At 43.7% G+C, this 15,464-nt stretch overlaps 1 pseudogene; it reads left to right on the forward strand.

Annotated features, from left to right (window-relative positions):
- The first annotated feature begins 1,808 nt into the window (after nt 1-1,808).
- On the forward strand, nt 1,809-14,343 carry LOC121752815 (annotated as a pseudogene).
- Nucleotides 14,344-15,464: the final 1,121 nt, after the last annotated feature.

The raw sequence follows: 15,464 nt of genomic DNA on the forward strand, positions 1-15,464 counted from the left end.
CCATCGATAAAATAGTTAGGACATTGTCCTTATTTAAAAGAAAGCCCACCTCGAGTGCTTAATCCTTAATTATTTTCTTTGCCTTGATATTACGTCTCGCTTGCAAGGAATCACCTTCAACAACAGATAGTATACGGATTGGATTTTTATGGCTTCTGTTTTCTCCTCTCTGAATTTGAATTCTTGGTTTCTGTCGAAGAAGGGGATTTGTATGTCATTGTGTGAAAATATTTGTGAGGAAAGAGATGGTAATTACCTCTTGTCAAAAGGAAGTCGAGACAAGCAAAGGATTGAATCGTGTGTGGCTCGAACAAAAACTCGTCAGACTCTCTGCTTCCTCTTTGTTAAAAGATATTCCATGCGTTTGATTTGGAAAGGGTTGGAATCTGTGAGATAGAACATGAATACACAATTATTAGTGGAATCAGAATTTGAGAAGGGAGGAAGATGAACTCTTTTCACTGCTTTCTCTGCCGCCTTGAGAGAGTTGTGATTCAAAGTGAATTGGGTGTCTGTAAGTGTGAGGCGGAGAGATTTGGGTTGAGGAATGATATGATCTTGTATTGAGAGTAATTTTTGGTGATTGATTTCAATTGATTGTGGTTGAATAATTGGAAAGATTTCTCTTGCAGATTGGAGTGAAGAAGGAGAATGAGGATAATTATTTTATTAAAGCAATGGACTACATGTATATGCATTTGACTGAATTCAATTTGGAAAAAATTAATTTGCAGATTGGGAGGAATAAACACGGTAGAGAGAGAAGGGAAGAGATCAGCTCTGAGATCCTCTATTTTCTTGTAATTATTTAGTGTAGGATTTAATTTATTTAGCTCAAGACCCTTTAAATCGTGTATCCCACAATTTACTTTTGGCAAGATTAAATTTTTATTATTTATCTAATTTATCGGATCCAACACGGAATTGAGTCCAATAGATATTCCTCATGGAAAGAAATTATTTAAATTTCAAATTGTAAATTCACCATAGCAATCCGAACTCGTAAAAAAGGTTATTTCGCCTCGGCAATAAAACCACTCATTCAAATAATAATTAATTCACCCTGCATCAATTTTTTTTAAACAGTCACGTCACGTAATCAACGAAGTTGACTCGGTCAACGCACAGTCAAAACTCTAAATCCAATTAGGTCACAGGAATATCAAATAATCATTTCACTCGTCATTTAATCCCGGACTTCACGATATTAAATACAAAAATTTTAGGACTCGAAAATTACGGTTCAAAAAGGGGCTTACATACATATACATATATATGTAGTCCATTGCTTTAATAAAATAATTATCCTCCACGGGCTTACATACATATACATATATATGTAGTCCATTGCTTTAATAAAATAATTATCCTCCACATTAGGCTCTTTTTGGTCTCGAAGGTAGATTGTATTTTTTGTGGAAAAGATTTAACTTTTTTCTCATTCTTTATAGAATTCAGCGATGTACATTACTCTAATCATTGAAAATAAATTCATTCGATTTGTATCATTGTCTTAGTATTTCCTTTTATTTGATTATAAGTTGGTGCTAGTTTATATATATAGATCAACAAATCGCTCGAGATCCATTTGCATCAATAACTGATCAGTTTTTACTTTCCTTGATCAACGGGGATGAGCTGGATTCAAAAGAATTTTACTTTCATTTATGGAAAGTTGTCCCCAATTAACGCCTCTTGAATATAAATGATAGCTAGCAACTTCACTGACGTTGGTTGCAGCACACAATTTTGTTTATATTTGTATCATCATCCATCCCCAATTTAGTGAGTAATCGATTGAGTGAATCATGGTCTCCACCAACTCCAACGCCACGGCATCTTACGCCACTGCGACTGGGATCCCGATGACCTCCGCCGGAGCCGAGACCTCCTCATCCCCCAAACCCTCATAGTAAGGTCCCCTGGTCCACCGGTCTCTGCGGTTGTTGTTCCGGATCCGACAGCTGTGAGTTTAATTCTGAATTATCCTAACCATCTCTTAATTCACAATTCGAATCTATCATTACTCAATGGTTGGTGTGTTCATAAATAATCAGGTTGCTTGACGTGCTGGTGACCATGCATTACTTTTGGCCGGATTTCTGAGATCGTCGACCGAGGATCCAGCTGTAACTATACATATCTAATTTTCACCGAGACATAGATTTTAAGAAATATAAAGAAAAAATCATTGAAAAAGTTAAGTGCAATGTAGATATTACTTTTATACTTATACTACTACTAATATTATACTCCCTTCGTCCACTATTTAAAAAAGCCCTTCGTCTACTAATATAAGTTTTAAGAAATTATTTGACTTTGTGAAGAAAAGTAAAGGAAGAAAGTGAGGGGAATGTGGACCCATTTAAAGTATTAGTTTTATATTGGATGATTGTGAGTGTAAAAAATTGGTAGAAAGTGGGGTTCGTATACTAAAAGTGGAATAAAGAAATAGTTCTATAAATTGTGGAAACCCAAAATGGAAAATAGTTCTTTAAATGGTGGACCGAGAGAGTAGTAAAATGAGATACTGGAATTATTTGAGGTCCACTATCAAAAGTATTAAAATAAAGTGGGACAATTAATAAAGGACGTACCAAAATATAAAAATAGACATATAATAGGGGACGGCTAGAGTATTCAATTATACCTAAAAATGTTCATAATCTAGTTATATATGGAAATATGATAGAATTTGGAAAGAATAATTTGTGGGAGTAGACTTTTAAACAAAAGGATATGCTCGGTAAAACCCTAATGTCAATATCCATCTACACCAATGCGCTGTTGCCCATGCATTTGAGGCTGATATTTTTACCAGTTCAATCTTTGTGGTGATTTTCCTTTTAATGAAATATTGGGATGGTGCAGCTGGTTGTCTGAATGGAGCATGGTACACATTGTTGTGTGATGAATCCGCGAATTTCTGATGTTTGAATGTTGGTAGAGAATAAAGATCACGACACAATGAATTTACGTGGTTCGATTTACTGAAGTAAATCTACGTCCACGGGAAGAAGGGAGGGCAAGATTGTATTGCTTGATCTGGGATTACAGCTTACAACACAGACTTGCTATATGATCTTTTTATCTCTAGAGAGCTTAATAGAAAATCTGGTCTATCAGATCTAAGTTCTATTTATATATTGAACTGAGATCGTGGCTTGCATCACCACCCTAAGTCGTGGAGGTCATGGAGGTCATGAGATCCTGCATGGCCACTAACTAGGCAGTGGCTTACATCATCAGTAACTATGTCGTGGATGTCGTGGAGGTCATGAGAGCCTGCATGGGTCCACCACTAGATAGATCGTGTAGTGGAGGTCGTGGCTCCCAGTTCGGTATTGCCGAGCAGCTTTTGCCGATGCTGAGACCGAACTGCTGAACTATTGCCGAGCAGCTTTGTAGAGCTTGATTGGTCGGCTTTTACCGAGCTATAGGCTGGGGCCGAACTCTTTGGTAACGCCGAACTGATACTCTTTCTTGGGCTTTAGGCTGATGGGCTTTACTGCTGTTGGGCTTGTTTAGTACGTACTCCATCACTACCCCCCCCGAAAAGCGAAGTGAATTACTTCGGCATTCTGGATAACGGTACGGGGTAAGTTGATGTTTGTCCTCGGTCTTATGAAGTGAACTCTTCTTTGACCGGACTCGTCTTTGGTCTGATGAAATAAACATCTTTGACCGGACTCGTCTTTGGTCTGATGAAATAAACATCTTTGACCGGACTCGTCTTTGGTCTGATGAAATAAACATCTTTGACCGGACTCGTCTTTGGTCTGATGAAATAAACATCTTTGACCGGACTCGGTTTGTGTTCTAATTTGGCGATTTTTGTCGCCGGGATCGAACTTTCCCTTGTCCTAATTCGGCGAGTTTTATCGCGTGGATCGGACTTTCCCAGTTAACCGAAGTGGTCTTATGCAGTAAACCTCTTTGACTAGACATGGTCGTCCTCGGTCTTATGAGGTAAACTTCTTTGACCGAACTTGGTCGTCCTAATTCGGCGAGTTTTATCGCGTGGATCGGACTTTCCCTTGTCCTAATTCAGGCAAGTTTTATCGCGAGAATCGGACTTTCGTTGCAGTTCGTTTCAGACGAAGTGCTTGATTCTTAAGCTGAATTGCGGTCTTGTATCCTCTTTAGAAGCTTGGACTTCACAATCGTTGGCTTATTGCAGTTCGTTTCAGACGAACTGCTTGTTTAAGCTGAATTGTGGCCTTGTATCTTCTTTAGAAGCTTTGACTTCACAATCGTTGGCTTATTGCAGCTCGTTTCAGACGAACTGCTTGTTTAAGCTGAATTGTGGCCTTGTATCTTCTTTAGAAGCTTTGACTTCACAATCGTTGGCTTATTGCAGCTCGTTTCAGACGAACTGCTTGTTTAAGCTGAATTGTGGTCTTGTATCCTCTTTAGAAGCTTTGACTCAATCGTTGGCTTATTGCAGTTCATTTCAGACGAACTGCTTGTTTAAGCTGAATTGTGGCCTTGTATCTTCTTTAGAAGCTTTGACTTCACAATCGTTGGCTTATTGCAGCTCGTTTCAGACGAACTGCTTGTTTAAGCTGAATTGTGGTCTTGTATCCTCTTTAGAAGCTTTGACTTCACAATCGTTGGCTTATATATGTTCTAAAAAGGGGATCAGCCTTCGAAGAACAAGATACCTCAGCAACATTTGTAAGAGACGACACGCACATAGACAGACAAAACGCACATAGACAAAAAGACCAAGCAAACCAAAGAAAGCACATTGACCGAACAGGACTCAAGACTGACTGACTGACCGGACTGTCTCTTACAAATGGAACTTCTTGAGGTTGGAAATGTGCCATGTTCGGGGTACCTGTTCTCCTGACATGTGAGCCAATTTGTAAGACCCTTTGCCGAGGACTTCTGACACCCGATACGGACCTTCCCATGTGGGTTCGAGTTTGCCCAGCTTTTCTGCTCGGCTTACTTCGTTGTTTCTCAAGACGAGATCTCCCACTTGAAATTGCAGCTTCTTCACCCTTTGGTTATAATACCGGGCTACTTGCTCCTTGTACTTGGCTGCTTTTATGCATGCCAATTCTCTTCTTTCTTCGGCAAGATCTAGCTCGGCTCTCAGTCCGTCGTCATTCATTTCTGCTGAGAAATTTAGAGTTCGGGGACTGGGTATGCCGATCTCCACCGGAATCACGGCTTCAGTGCGGTACACAAGACTGTACGGAGTTTCACCGTTGGAGGTTGTGGATGTAGTTCGGTAGGACCATAGGACTTGAGGGAGATTTTCTACCCATTGTCCTTTGGCTTGTTCTAACCGAGCTTTTAACCCTTTCACCAGGATACGATTTGTTACCTCCGTTTGTCCGTTTGCTTGTGGATGAGAGACCGAAGTGAACCGCTGTTGAATATTCAGCTCTTGGCACCAATTCTTGAACGTCTTGTCGGTGAACTGAGTCCCGTTATCCGAGATGAGGATGTGGGGTATGCCAAATCGGCACACTATGTTCTTCCAGACGAAATCCAATGCCTTCGAGCTCGTTATCGTAGCTAATGGTTCAGCTTCCACCCACTTCGTAAAGTAGTCCACGGCAACGATTAGGAATTTTATTTGCCGAGGAGCTTGTGGTAGTGGTCCTACTATGTCTATACCCCATTGCATAAAAGGCCAAGGGCTTTGCATAGTGGATAAATCGGTCTGCGGCATCCTTGGGATATTTGCATGGACTTGGCACTTCGGGCATGTCTTGACGAGCTGCACTGCTTCTTGTACCAAGGTTGGCCAATAATATCCCCATCTTAGAACTTTTTTAGCTAAAGCTCTAGCCCCGATGTGGCTGCCGCACGATCCTTCATGAACTTCTCTGAGGATGTAGTCCGTCTCTTCTGGCCCTATACATCGTAATAACGGCTGAAGGTAGGACTTTCTGTATAAGACTCCTTCATGAAGTTCGTACCGAAGTGCTCGGCATGTGATTTTCCGAGCTTCTCTCTTATCCTCGGGCAGTTGTCCTTGATCTAGATACTGTAAGATCGGCGTCATCCAGTTCGGCGAGCTGGTTACTGAATGTACCTCGGCTTCATCAATGCTTCGATGCATTAATTCTTCCGCCTTTGAGCTCGGATCTGAGGCCAACTTACTTAAGGTATCTGCTCGGCTATTTTCCGCTCTGGGAATGCGGATTATCCGAAAATAGGAGAAACTTCGGCTGATGCTTTGCGCTTTGTCCAAATACTTCTTCATTCTCTCGTCACGAGCTTCACTTGTACCTAATATGTGATTTACTATGACTTGTGAATCACAATGGACTTTGAGAGATTTGACGAGCAGACTTTGCGCTAACTGGAGTCCGGCAAGGAGGGCTTCGTATTCGGCTTCGTTATTAGTGGTTGGGAATGAGAACCGAAGTGAATAGGTTACCTCGTGTCCATCGGGAGCGATAAGCAGAATACCAGCTCCACTTCCCATTTTATTCGAAGCTCCATCTACGAATCCGCTCCAGCAGTCCGGCGGCTCTTCTTCGGATTCCAAGGGCTGTGCTAGTTCGGCATTGGCAGAATTTTTCTGTTCGGCAATGACAGGGATTGCTTTATCGAACTTGGCCTCTGCAAGAAAATCTGCCAAGGCTTGTCCCTTGATGGCTTTTCGAGGTAGGTACTCGATTGAGTGTTCTCCCAGCTCTATGGCCCATTTGGCGATTCTGCCTGATGCTTCTGGCTTGGTCAAAACTTGCCGAAGAGGCAGATCGGTTAAGACGCATACCTTGTGAGCATAGAAGTATGGCCGCAGTCTCCTTGCTGCATTTACTAACGCCAGAGCAATTTTTTCCAGAGGTTGATACCTTGTTTCTGGACCTCTTAATGCTCGGCTTGTAAAGTAGATGGGAAACTGCTTTAGGCCTTCTTCTCGTACAAGCACCGCGCTAATGGTTTGATCGGATGCCGCTAAGTATAAGAAAATCACTTCGGCATCTGTTGGAGCAGAGAGAATTGGAAGCTCGGCTAAATAACTTTTGAGCTCGTCAAAAGCCTTTTTCTGCTCTATGACTTCAGAGACGATTTAGTCTTCTCGGCAGGGAGAGCGTCAATAGTTAGGATTACTCCATCATATTGCGGCTCGTTATCGTCTTCGGGATCCCGTTGCCTTTTCGGATCCTGAGGAGCGCAGTTCGCACCTCCCTGCTTTTTGTTCCTTTTCGGCTGCTTGCTTTGGTATTTTTTTAACGTCCCTGCTTTCACAAGGGCATCAATACCTGCAGCCAAATGTCGGCACTCCTCGGTATCGTGACCGTAGTCTTGATGGAAGGAGCAATATTGATCCTGAGGTCGGCGCGCGGCCGATTTCGTCATCCGCCTTGGCTTTTCGAACATATCGGAATGCAGTTCGAAAATTTCCGCTCTTGACTTGTTCAATGGTACGAACTGAGCGGGCGGCTTCTCAGGATTGAGACGTGGTCCCAATCTGCCTTGTACCGGTGCCCTTTGAATTCTTTCAAAAGGAGTTCGGCGAGGAAACCTCTGATCGCTATGATCGGGCTTCTTTTCGTCTCCTCTAGATGAGCTGTCTAAAGACCGTTTTCGACGGTCTGCCTCATCGGCACGGGAGAACTGGTCCGCAATGTCCCACATTTCTTGAGCTGTTTGCGGACCGCACTCCACGAGCTTTCTGTAGAGAGCTCCGGGCTGGATTCCATTTTGGAATGCCGAAATGACAAGTAGATCGTTGAGATCATCTACTTGTAGGCATTCCTTGTGGAATCTCGTCAGGAAGTCGCTGATCTTTTCGTCGCGACCTTGACGTATAGAAGTAGATGATCTCAACGATCTACTTGTCATTTCGGCATTCCAAAATGGAATCCAGCCCGGAGCTCTCTACAGAAAGCTCGTGGAGTGCGGTCCGCAAACAGCTCAAGAAATGTGGGACATTGCGGACCAGTACTCCCGTGCCGATGAGGCAGACCGTCGAAAACGGTCTTTAGACAGCTCATCGTCCCGAGGAGACAGAAGGAAGCCCGATCATAGCGACCAGGGGCATCCTCGCCGGACTCCATTTGAAAGAATTCAAAGGGCTCCGGTGCAAGACAGATTGGGACCCCGTCTCAATCCTGAGAAGCCGCCCGCTCAGCTCGTACCATTAAACAAGTCAAAAGCGGAAATTTTCGAACTACATTCCGATATGTTCGAAAGACCAAAGCGGATGACGAAATCAGCCGCGCGGCGACCTCAGGATCGATATTGCTCCTTCCATCAAACCCACGGTCACGATACCGAGGAGTGCCGAGATTTGGCTGCAGGTATTGATGTTCTTGTGAAAACGGGAACGTTAAAAAAATACCAAAGCAAGCAGCCGAAAAAGAACAAAAGGCAGAGAGGTGCGAACTGCAATCCTCAGGATCCGAAAAGGCATGAGGATCCCGAAGACGACGACGAGCCGCAATATGATGGAGTAATCCTGACTATTGATGCTCTCCCTGCCGGGAAGACTAAGTCGTCCCTAAAAGCAGAACGCAGAGGTTCCAATCAAGAGGAGCCAACACATAAAAGGCTGAAGAAAGACGAAGTGATTACATTTTCAGATGCCGATCCCGTCCCAGCCATCTCTCCTCACCAAGACGCTATTGTCATTCAAGCCGGAGTGGCAAACAAACTGATCCACAGAGTATTTGTGGATACAGGAGCGTCAGTCAGCATTCTTTTTAAAGAATGTTTCGATAAAATGGAAGTGGATCCAGCTCGGCTCAATCCGGCTCCACTTCCTCTGAAAAGTTTCGCCCAGGAGGACACCCGCCCTGAAGGTATTATCAGCCTTCCGATCACGGTGGGAAAAGCGCCTACAAGCTCCAATACGATGATCGAGTTCTTTGTGGTGAAAGCTCGGTCCCCGTACAACATCATCCTGGGGAGAGACTGGCTCAACACAGTTCGGGCCGTTTGCTCTACTTATCACCTCACCATCAAGATCCCCACTAAAGGTGGGATAGCGGTCATCCGAGGTGATCAAAAGAGAGCAAAAGAATGTCTGCAGATTGCGCTTAAAAGTGCCGAACAATCAGTTCGGCACCATCAAGCATAGCAATCACAGCAACCGGAGTCAGAGGCAAGCGAGATGACCGAAGTCACTTCAGAGCCGAACTCAATGACCGTTCAGTTATACGAAGATGATCCATCCAGAACGGTCAAGATCGGCTTCGCAGGAACGCCTCTACTCCGGGAAAAGACCATTCAGCTCCTCAAGGAGTACAAAGATGTCTTTGCATGGTCTCCGTTGGACATGACCGGAGTGCCCCCCGAGGTAATCACTCATCGGTTAAATATTGATCCTTCAATCCGGCCAGTAAAACAGAAGCAAAGACTCTTTGCGGCAGAAAGAAGCCAAGTCATCCATGACGAAGTCCGCCAATTACTAAAAGCGGATGTACTATTCGAGGTGAAATATCCTTCCTGGGTGGCCAATCCTGTGATGATCAAGAAAAAAGAAGGAGGATGGCGGATGTGCATAGATTTTACCGATCTAAACAAGCACTGTCCTAAAGATTGCTATCCCCTTCCGAATATAGATAAAAAAGTAGAAGCTTTGATCGGCTTCGAAATTTTCTGTTTTCTTGATTTATACAAAGGATATCACCAAGTATTGATGGATGAGAGTGACGCTCCGAAAACAGCTTTCATTACCGATTTCGGCATTTTCGCTTATAAAAAGATGCCATTCGGTTTAAAGAATGCCGGAGCCACTTATCAAAGGATGGTAGACAAGCTTTTTCGGCACCTGATTGGAAAGGAGGTCGAAGTGTATGTTGACGATATCGTCGTCAAAAGCAAAAGCACTTCGGAGTACGAGCACAACCTCAAGTCCACTCTCAACGTGCTCAAGAAAGCCAACCTCAAACTTAATCCCCAAAAGTGTACCTTTTTGGTAGATTCGGGAAAGTTTCTGGGTTGTTGGGTTTCAAAGGACGGACTCAAGGCAAACCCCTCAAAAGTTCAAGTCGTTCAGAACATGGCAATGCCGAAGTCCATACATGACGTGCAAAGGCTAACCGGATGTCTAGCCGCACTGAATCGATTCCTTTCCCAAGCAGCCGAAAAGCAACTGCCGTTCTTCAAGGTGTTGAAAAAGGCACCAAAGTTTGAGTGGGGAGCCGAGCAGAAAAAGGCCTTTGACGAGCTCAAAAGTTATCTGGCCGAGCTTCCTATTCTCTCTGCTCCAACCGAAGCCGAAGTAATATTCTTATACTTAGCGGCTTCAGATCAAACCATCAGCGCGGTGCTTGTACGAGAAGAAGGCCTAAAGCAGTTTCCCATCTACTTTACAAGCCGAGCATTAAGAGGTCCAGAAACAAGGTATCAACCTCTGGAAAAAATTGCTCTGGCGCTAGTAAATGCAGCAAGGAGACTGCGGCCATACTTCTATGCTCACAAGGTATGCGTCTTAACCGATCTGCCTCTTCGGCAAGTTTTGACCAAGCCAGAAGCATCAGGCAGAATCGCCAAATGGGCCATAGAGCTGGGAGAACACTCAATCGAGTACCTACCTCGGAAAGCCATCAAGGGACAAGCCTTGGCAGATTTTCTTACAGAGGCCAAGTTCGATCAAGCAATCCCTGTCATTGCCGAACAGAAAAATTCTGCCAATGCCGAACTAGCACAGCCCTTGGAATCCGAAGTAGAGCCGCCAGACTGCTGGAGCGGATTCGTAGATGGAGCTTCAAACAAGATGGGAAGTGGAGCTGGTATTTTACTCGTCGCTCCCGACGGACACGAGGTAACCTACTCACTTCGGTTCCTATTCCCCACTACTAATAATAAAGCCGAGTACGAAGCCCTCCTGGCCGGACTCCAGTTAGCGCAAAGTCTGCTCGTCAAATCTCTCAAAGTCCATTGTGATTCACAAGTCATAGTAAATCACATGTTGGGTACAAGTGAAGCCCGTGACGAGAGAATGAAGAAGTATTTGGACAAAGCGCAAAGCATCAGCCGAAGTTTCTCCTATTTTCGGATAATCCGCGTTCCCAGAGCGGAAAATAGCCGAGCAGATACCTTAAGTAAGTTGGCCTCAGATCCGAGCTCAAAGGCGGAAGAATTAATGCATCGAAGCATTGATGAAGCCGAGGTACATTCAGTATCCAGCTCGCCGAACTGGATGACGCCGATCTTGCAGTATCTGGATCAAGGACAATTGCCCGAGGATAAGAGAGAAGCTCGGAAGATCACGTGCCGAGCACTTCGGTACGAACTTCATGAAGGGGTCCTCTTTAGAAAGTCTTACCTCCAGCCGTTATTGCGGTGCGTAGGACCAGAAGAGACGGACTACATCCTCAGAGAAGTTCATGAAGGATCGTGCGGCAGCCACATCGGAGCTAGAGCTTTAGCTAAAAAAGTTCTAAGATGGGGATATTATTGGCCAACCTTGGTACAAGAAGCAGTGCAGCTCGTCAAGACATGCCCAAAGTGCCAAATCCATGCAAATATCCCAAGGATGCCGCAGACCGATCTATCCACTATGCAAAGCCCTTGGCCTTTCATGCAATGGGGCATAGACATAGTGGGACCACTTCCTCAAGCTCCGCGGCAAATGAAATTCCTAATCGTTGCCGTGGACTACTTTACGAAGTGGGTGGAAGCTGAACCATTAGCTACGATAACGAGCTCGAAGGCATTGGATTTCGTCTGGAAGAACATAGTGTGCCGATTTGGCATACCCCACATCCTCATCTCGGATAACGGGACTCAGTTCACCGACAAGACGTTCAAAAATTGGTGCCAAGAGCTGAATATTCAACAGCGGTTCACTTCGGTCTCTCATCCACAAGCAAACGGACAAACGGAGGTAACAAATCGTATCCTGGTGAAAGGGTTAAAAGCTCGGTTAGAACAAGCCAAAGGACAATGGGTAGAAAATCTCCCTCAAGTCCTATGGTCCTACCGAACTACACCCACAACCTCCAACGGTGAAACTCCGTACAGTCTGGTGTACGGCACTGAAGCTGTAATTCCGGTGGAGATCGGCGTACCCAGTCCCCGAACTCTAAATTTCTCCTCAGAAATGAATGACGACGGACTGCGAGCCGAGCTAGATCTTACCGAAGAAAGAAGAGAATTGGCATGCATAAAAGCAGCCAAGTACAAGGAGCAAGTAGCCCGGTATTACAACCAAAGGGTGAAGAAGCTGCAATTTCAAGTGGGAGATCTCGTCCTGAGAAACAACGAAGTAAGCCGAGCAGAAAAGCTGGGCAAGCTCGAACCCACATGGGAAGGTCCGTATCGGGTGTCAGAAGTCCTCGGCAAAGGATCTTACAAATTAGCTCACATGTCAGGAGAACAGGTACCCCGAACATGGCACATTTCCAACCTCAAAAAGTTCCATTTGTAAGAGACAGTCCGGTCAGTCAGTTTTGAGTCCTGTTTGCTCAATGTGCTTTATTTGGTTTACTTGGTCTTTATTTGTCTCTGTGCGTTTTGTTTGTGTGTTTTGTCTGTCTCTGTGCGTGTCGTCTCTTACAAATGTTACTGAGGTATCTTGTTCTTCGAAGGCTGATCCCCTTCTTAGAACATATATAAGCCAACGATTGTGAGTCAAAGCTTCTACAGAAGATACAAGACCTCAATTCAGCTTAAACAAGCAGTTCGTCTGAAACGAGCTGCAACAAGCCAACGATTGTGAGTCAAAGCTTCTACAGAAGATACAAGACCACAATTCAGCTTAAACAAGCAGTTCGTCTGAAACGAGCTGCAACAAGCCAACGATTGCGAGTCAAAGCTTCTACAGAAGATACAAGACCACAATTCAGCTTAAACAAGCAGTTCGTCTGAAACGAGCTGCAATAAGCCAACGATGGTGAAGTCCAAGCTTCTAAAGAGGATACAAGACCACAATTCGGCTTAAAAATCAAGCACTTCGTCTGAAACGAACTGCAACGAAAGTCCGATTCTCGCGATAAAACTTGCCTGAATTAGGACAAGGGAAAGTCCGATCCCCAAATTAGGACAACGGAAAGTCCAATCCGAGCGATAAAACTCGCCAAATTAGGACACAAGCTTAGTCCGGTCAAAGATGTTTATTTCATCAGACCAAAAGACGAGTCCGGTCAAAGATGTTTATTTCATCAGACCAAAGACGAGTCCGGTCAAAGAAGAGTTCACTTCATCAGACCAAGGACAAACATCAACTTACCCCGTACCATTATCCAGAATGCCGAAGTGATTCACTTCGCTTTCCGGGGGGGGTAGTGATGGAGTACGTACTAAACAAGGTACTAAACAAGCCCATCAGCCTAAAGCCCAAGAAAGAGTATCAGTTCGGCATGACTAAAGAGTATCAGAGTTCAGTTCGGCACAACCAAAGAGTTCGGCCCCAGCCTACAGCTCGGTAAAAGCCAACCGATCAAACTCTGCTCTCAGGTCGGCATCAAGCTCTACTCTCAGATCGGCAAAAGCTGCTCGGCAATAATTCAGCAGTTCGGTCTCAGTATTCGACCGAACTGGGAGATAGTGGACTCATGCAGAACCTCCACGACCTCCACTACACCCATGATCTATTTAGTGGTGTCAAGCAGTCATTAACTCATGCAGGATAGTGGACCCATGCAAGATCGCCACGATCTCCACGACATCCACTACCTAGTAAATAGCTGCATGCCACGATCTTGGTCCTTGGTATAAATAAGAACCTAGATCAAATAGATAGGGTTAGCTTCTAGACATTCTCTCGATCTCTAGAGATAAAATACAAAATAGCAAGTCTGTATTGTAAGCTGTAGAAAACAGATCAAGCAATACAACTCTGCTCTCTTTTCTTCCCGTGGACGTAGATTTACCTCAGTAAATCGAACCACGTAAATTCTCTGTGTCGTGATCTGCGTTTTTCCTGCATTCACTAACATCAAATTTTCGCCGACTCATCACTGCTGTTGGGCTTGTTTAGTACGTACTCCATCATTGTGCTTGGTGGGGTTCCCGTGGTGCTATTCGTGTTGCTACCGCTCCAAAATGAGGCAGCAATACTCGCTCCCTGTTGCGACTGCTGCGTCCATTGCTTCTGCCAGACTTGTGCTCTCTGTCAAGAGTATCGCGAGCTTAAGAATCGTGGATTCGACATGACCATCAGTATGTTATTTCTATAATACTACTACTAAATGTTTTGATCACGTACAACACAACATTTTAATCAATCTATAGCATTTTCTTCGCTTATTCATACAGAAATTAATTAGTAGTACTAATAGAAGGTGTGAAAATATATACTACTACTACTAGTAGTAACTAGAATAGTTTTGATGTGGTAAATTTGTTGCAGGATGGCATGGAAATATGCAGAGACAGAATCGGGGGATAGCCATGCCTCCAGGAGGAATGACCAGATAATTATATTCCATTCAAATCCCTTTCTGTATATAGAATGCTTTCATTTCCATGCAAATCTCGTGTGTTTATAGCCATGAAAATGTTATGGCAGAACTTTTTTAGCAATTTATACACATAAATTAGAGGGTTATGAGACTCGTCACATTAAAGGGATTTAAATTAAAAAGTTGTTAAAACAAGGTTTGCATAATTATATTCTAATCTTACTGAAAAATTCAAAACAAAAGTAGTTTTGGTTCAGGCCAACACTAGAGTAATCAGATTAGACATAATAAGAATTAAGGATGATATTTGTATTTTCTGCATGGAAGATTCAAACACATTGGAGCATATTATTATCAAAACTTTTGAATTTTCAGGCCACGATATCACTAATTCCAAGTTTTAGTCCCTATCAAGCAAATCCAATTCCCAACAAGTTTATTTAGTCCATATTTGACCGTTATTAAAACTGTAGAATGGATTGATAAAACAACTGCATCAAGTTGTTTGTTACTTGATTAAGCTAAAAATGTTTGTTACTTGATCAAGCTAGAAATGTTTGATACTTGATCAAGCTGGAATGGTTCAGCAACCGCTGGATCATGTTCATCGTGATAGATTGAATCACAGGCGTTCGATTAGATTCAACCGTTAGATTTGTTAGGTTTAAATAGTTTGTTGGAGTCAGTTGTGATGTAATTTCATTAATTCAGTTTGAGAGCTTGAAAAACGTCCTCTCAAGATTTCTCTACTCATCTTCTCCGATGATCAAACACACACACACACACCGATACACACAGTTCTCAAATTCCTCACAAAACACAACAATTGGCGCCGTCCGGTGGGAATCCAATTTGAAAATTAAGTTGAATCTTGCGAAGAGGAATCGAATCTGCGACAGAAATGGCATCAAGGTTTGAGGCGGAGAAATTTACCGTCAAGAACGATTTCGCACTTTGGAAAATGAAGATGCGAGTGAAAGAGCAGGTTTGTGTCAGGTGTCGTGTCGAGCACAGGATGTATCCTACTGATCAGGATGGAACCCCAGCTATGCCTAAACCTGGTATCAATAATTCCTCAACCCACTTCTACTGACTAGTATAGTGGACGTAAGGGTCGAATCCCACAGAGATGAATGC

This window comes from Salvia splendens, chromosome 10 (genome assembly GCF_004379255.2).
Source record: "Salvia splendens isolate huo1 chromosome 10, SspV2, whole genome shotgun sequence".
Classification (NCBI taxonomy): domain Eukaryota; kingdom Viridiplantae; phylum Streptophyta; class Magnoliopsida; order Lamiales; family Lamiaceae; genus Salvia; species Salvia splendens.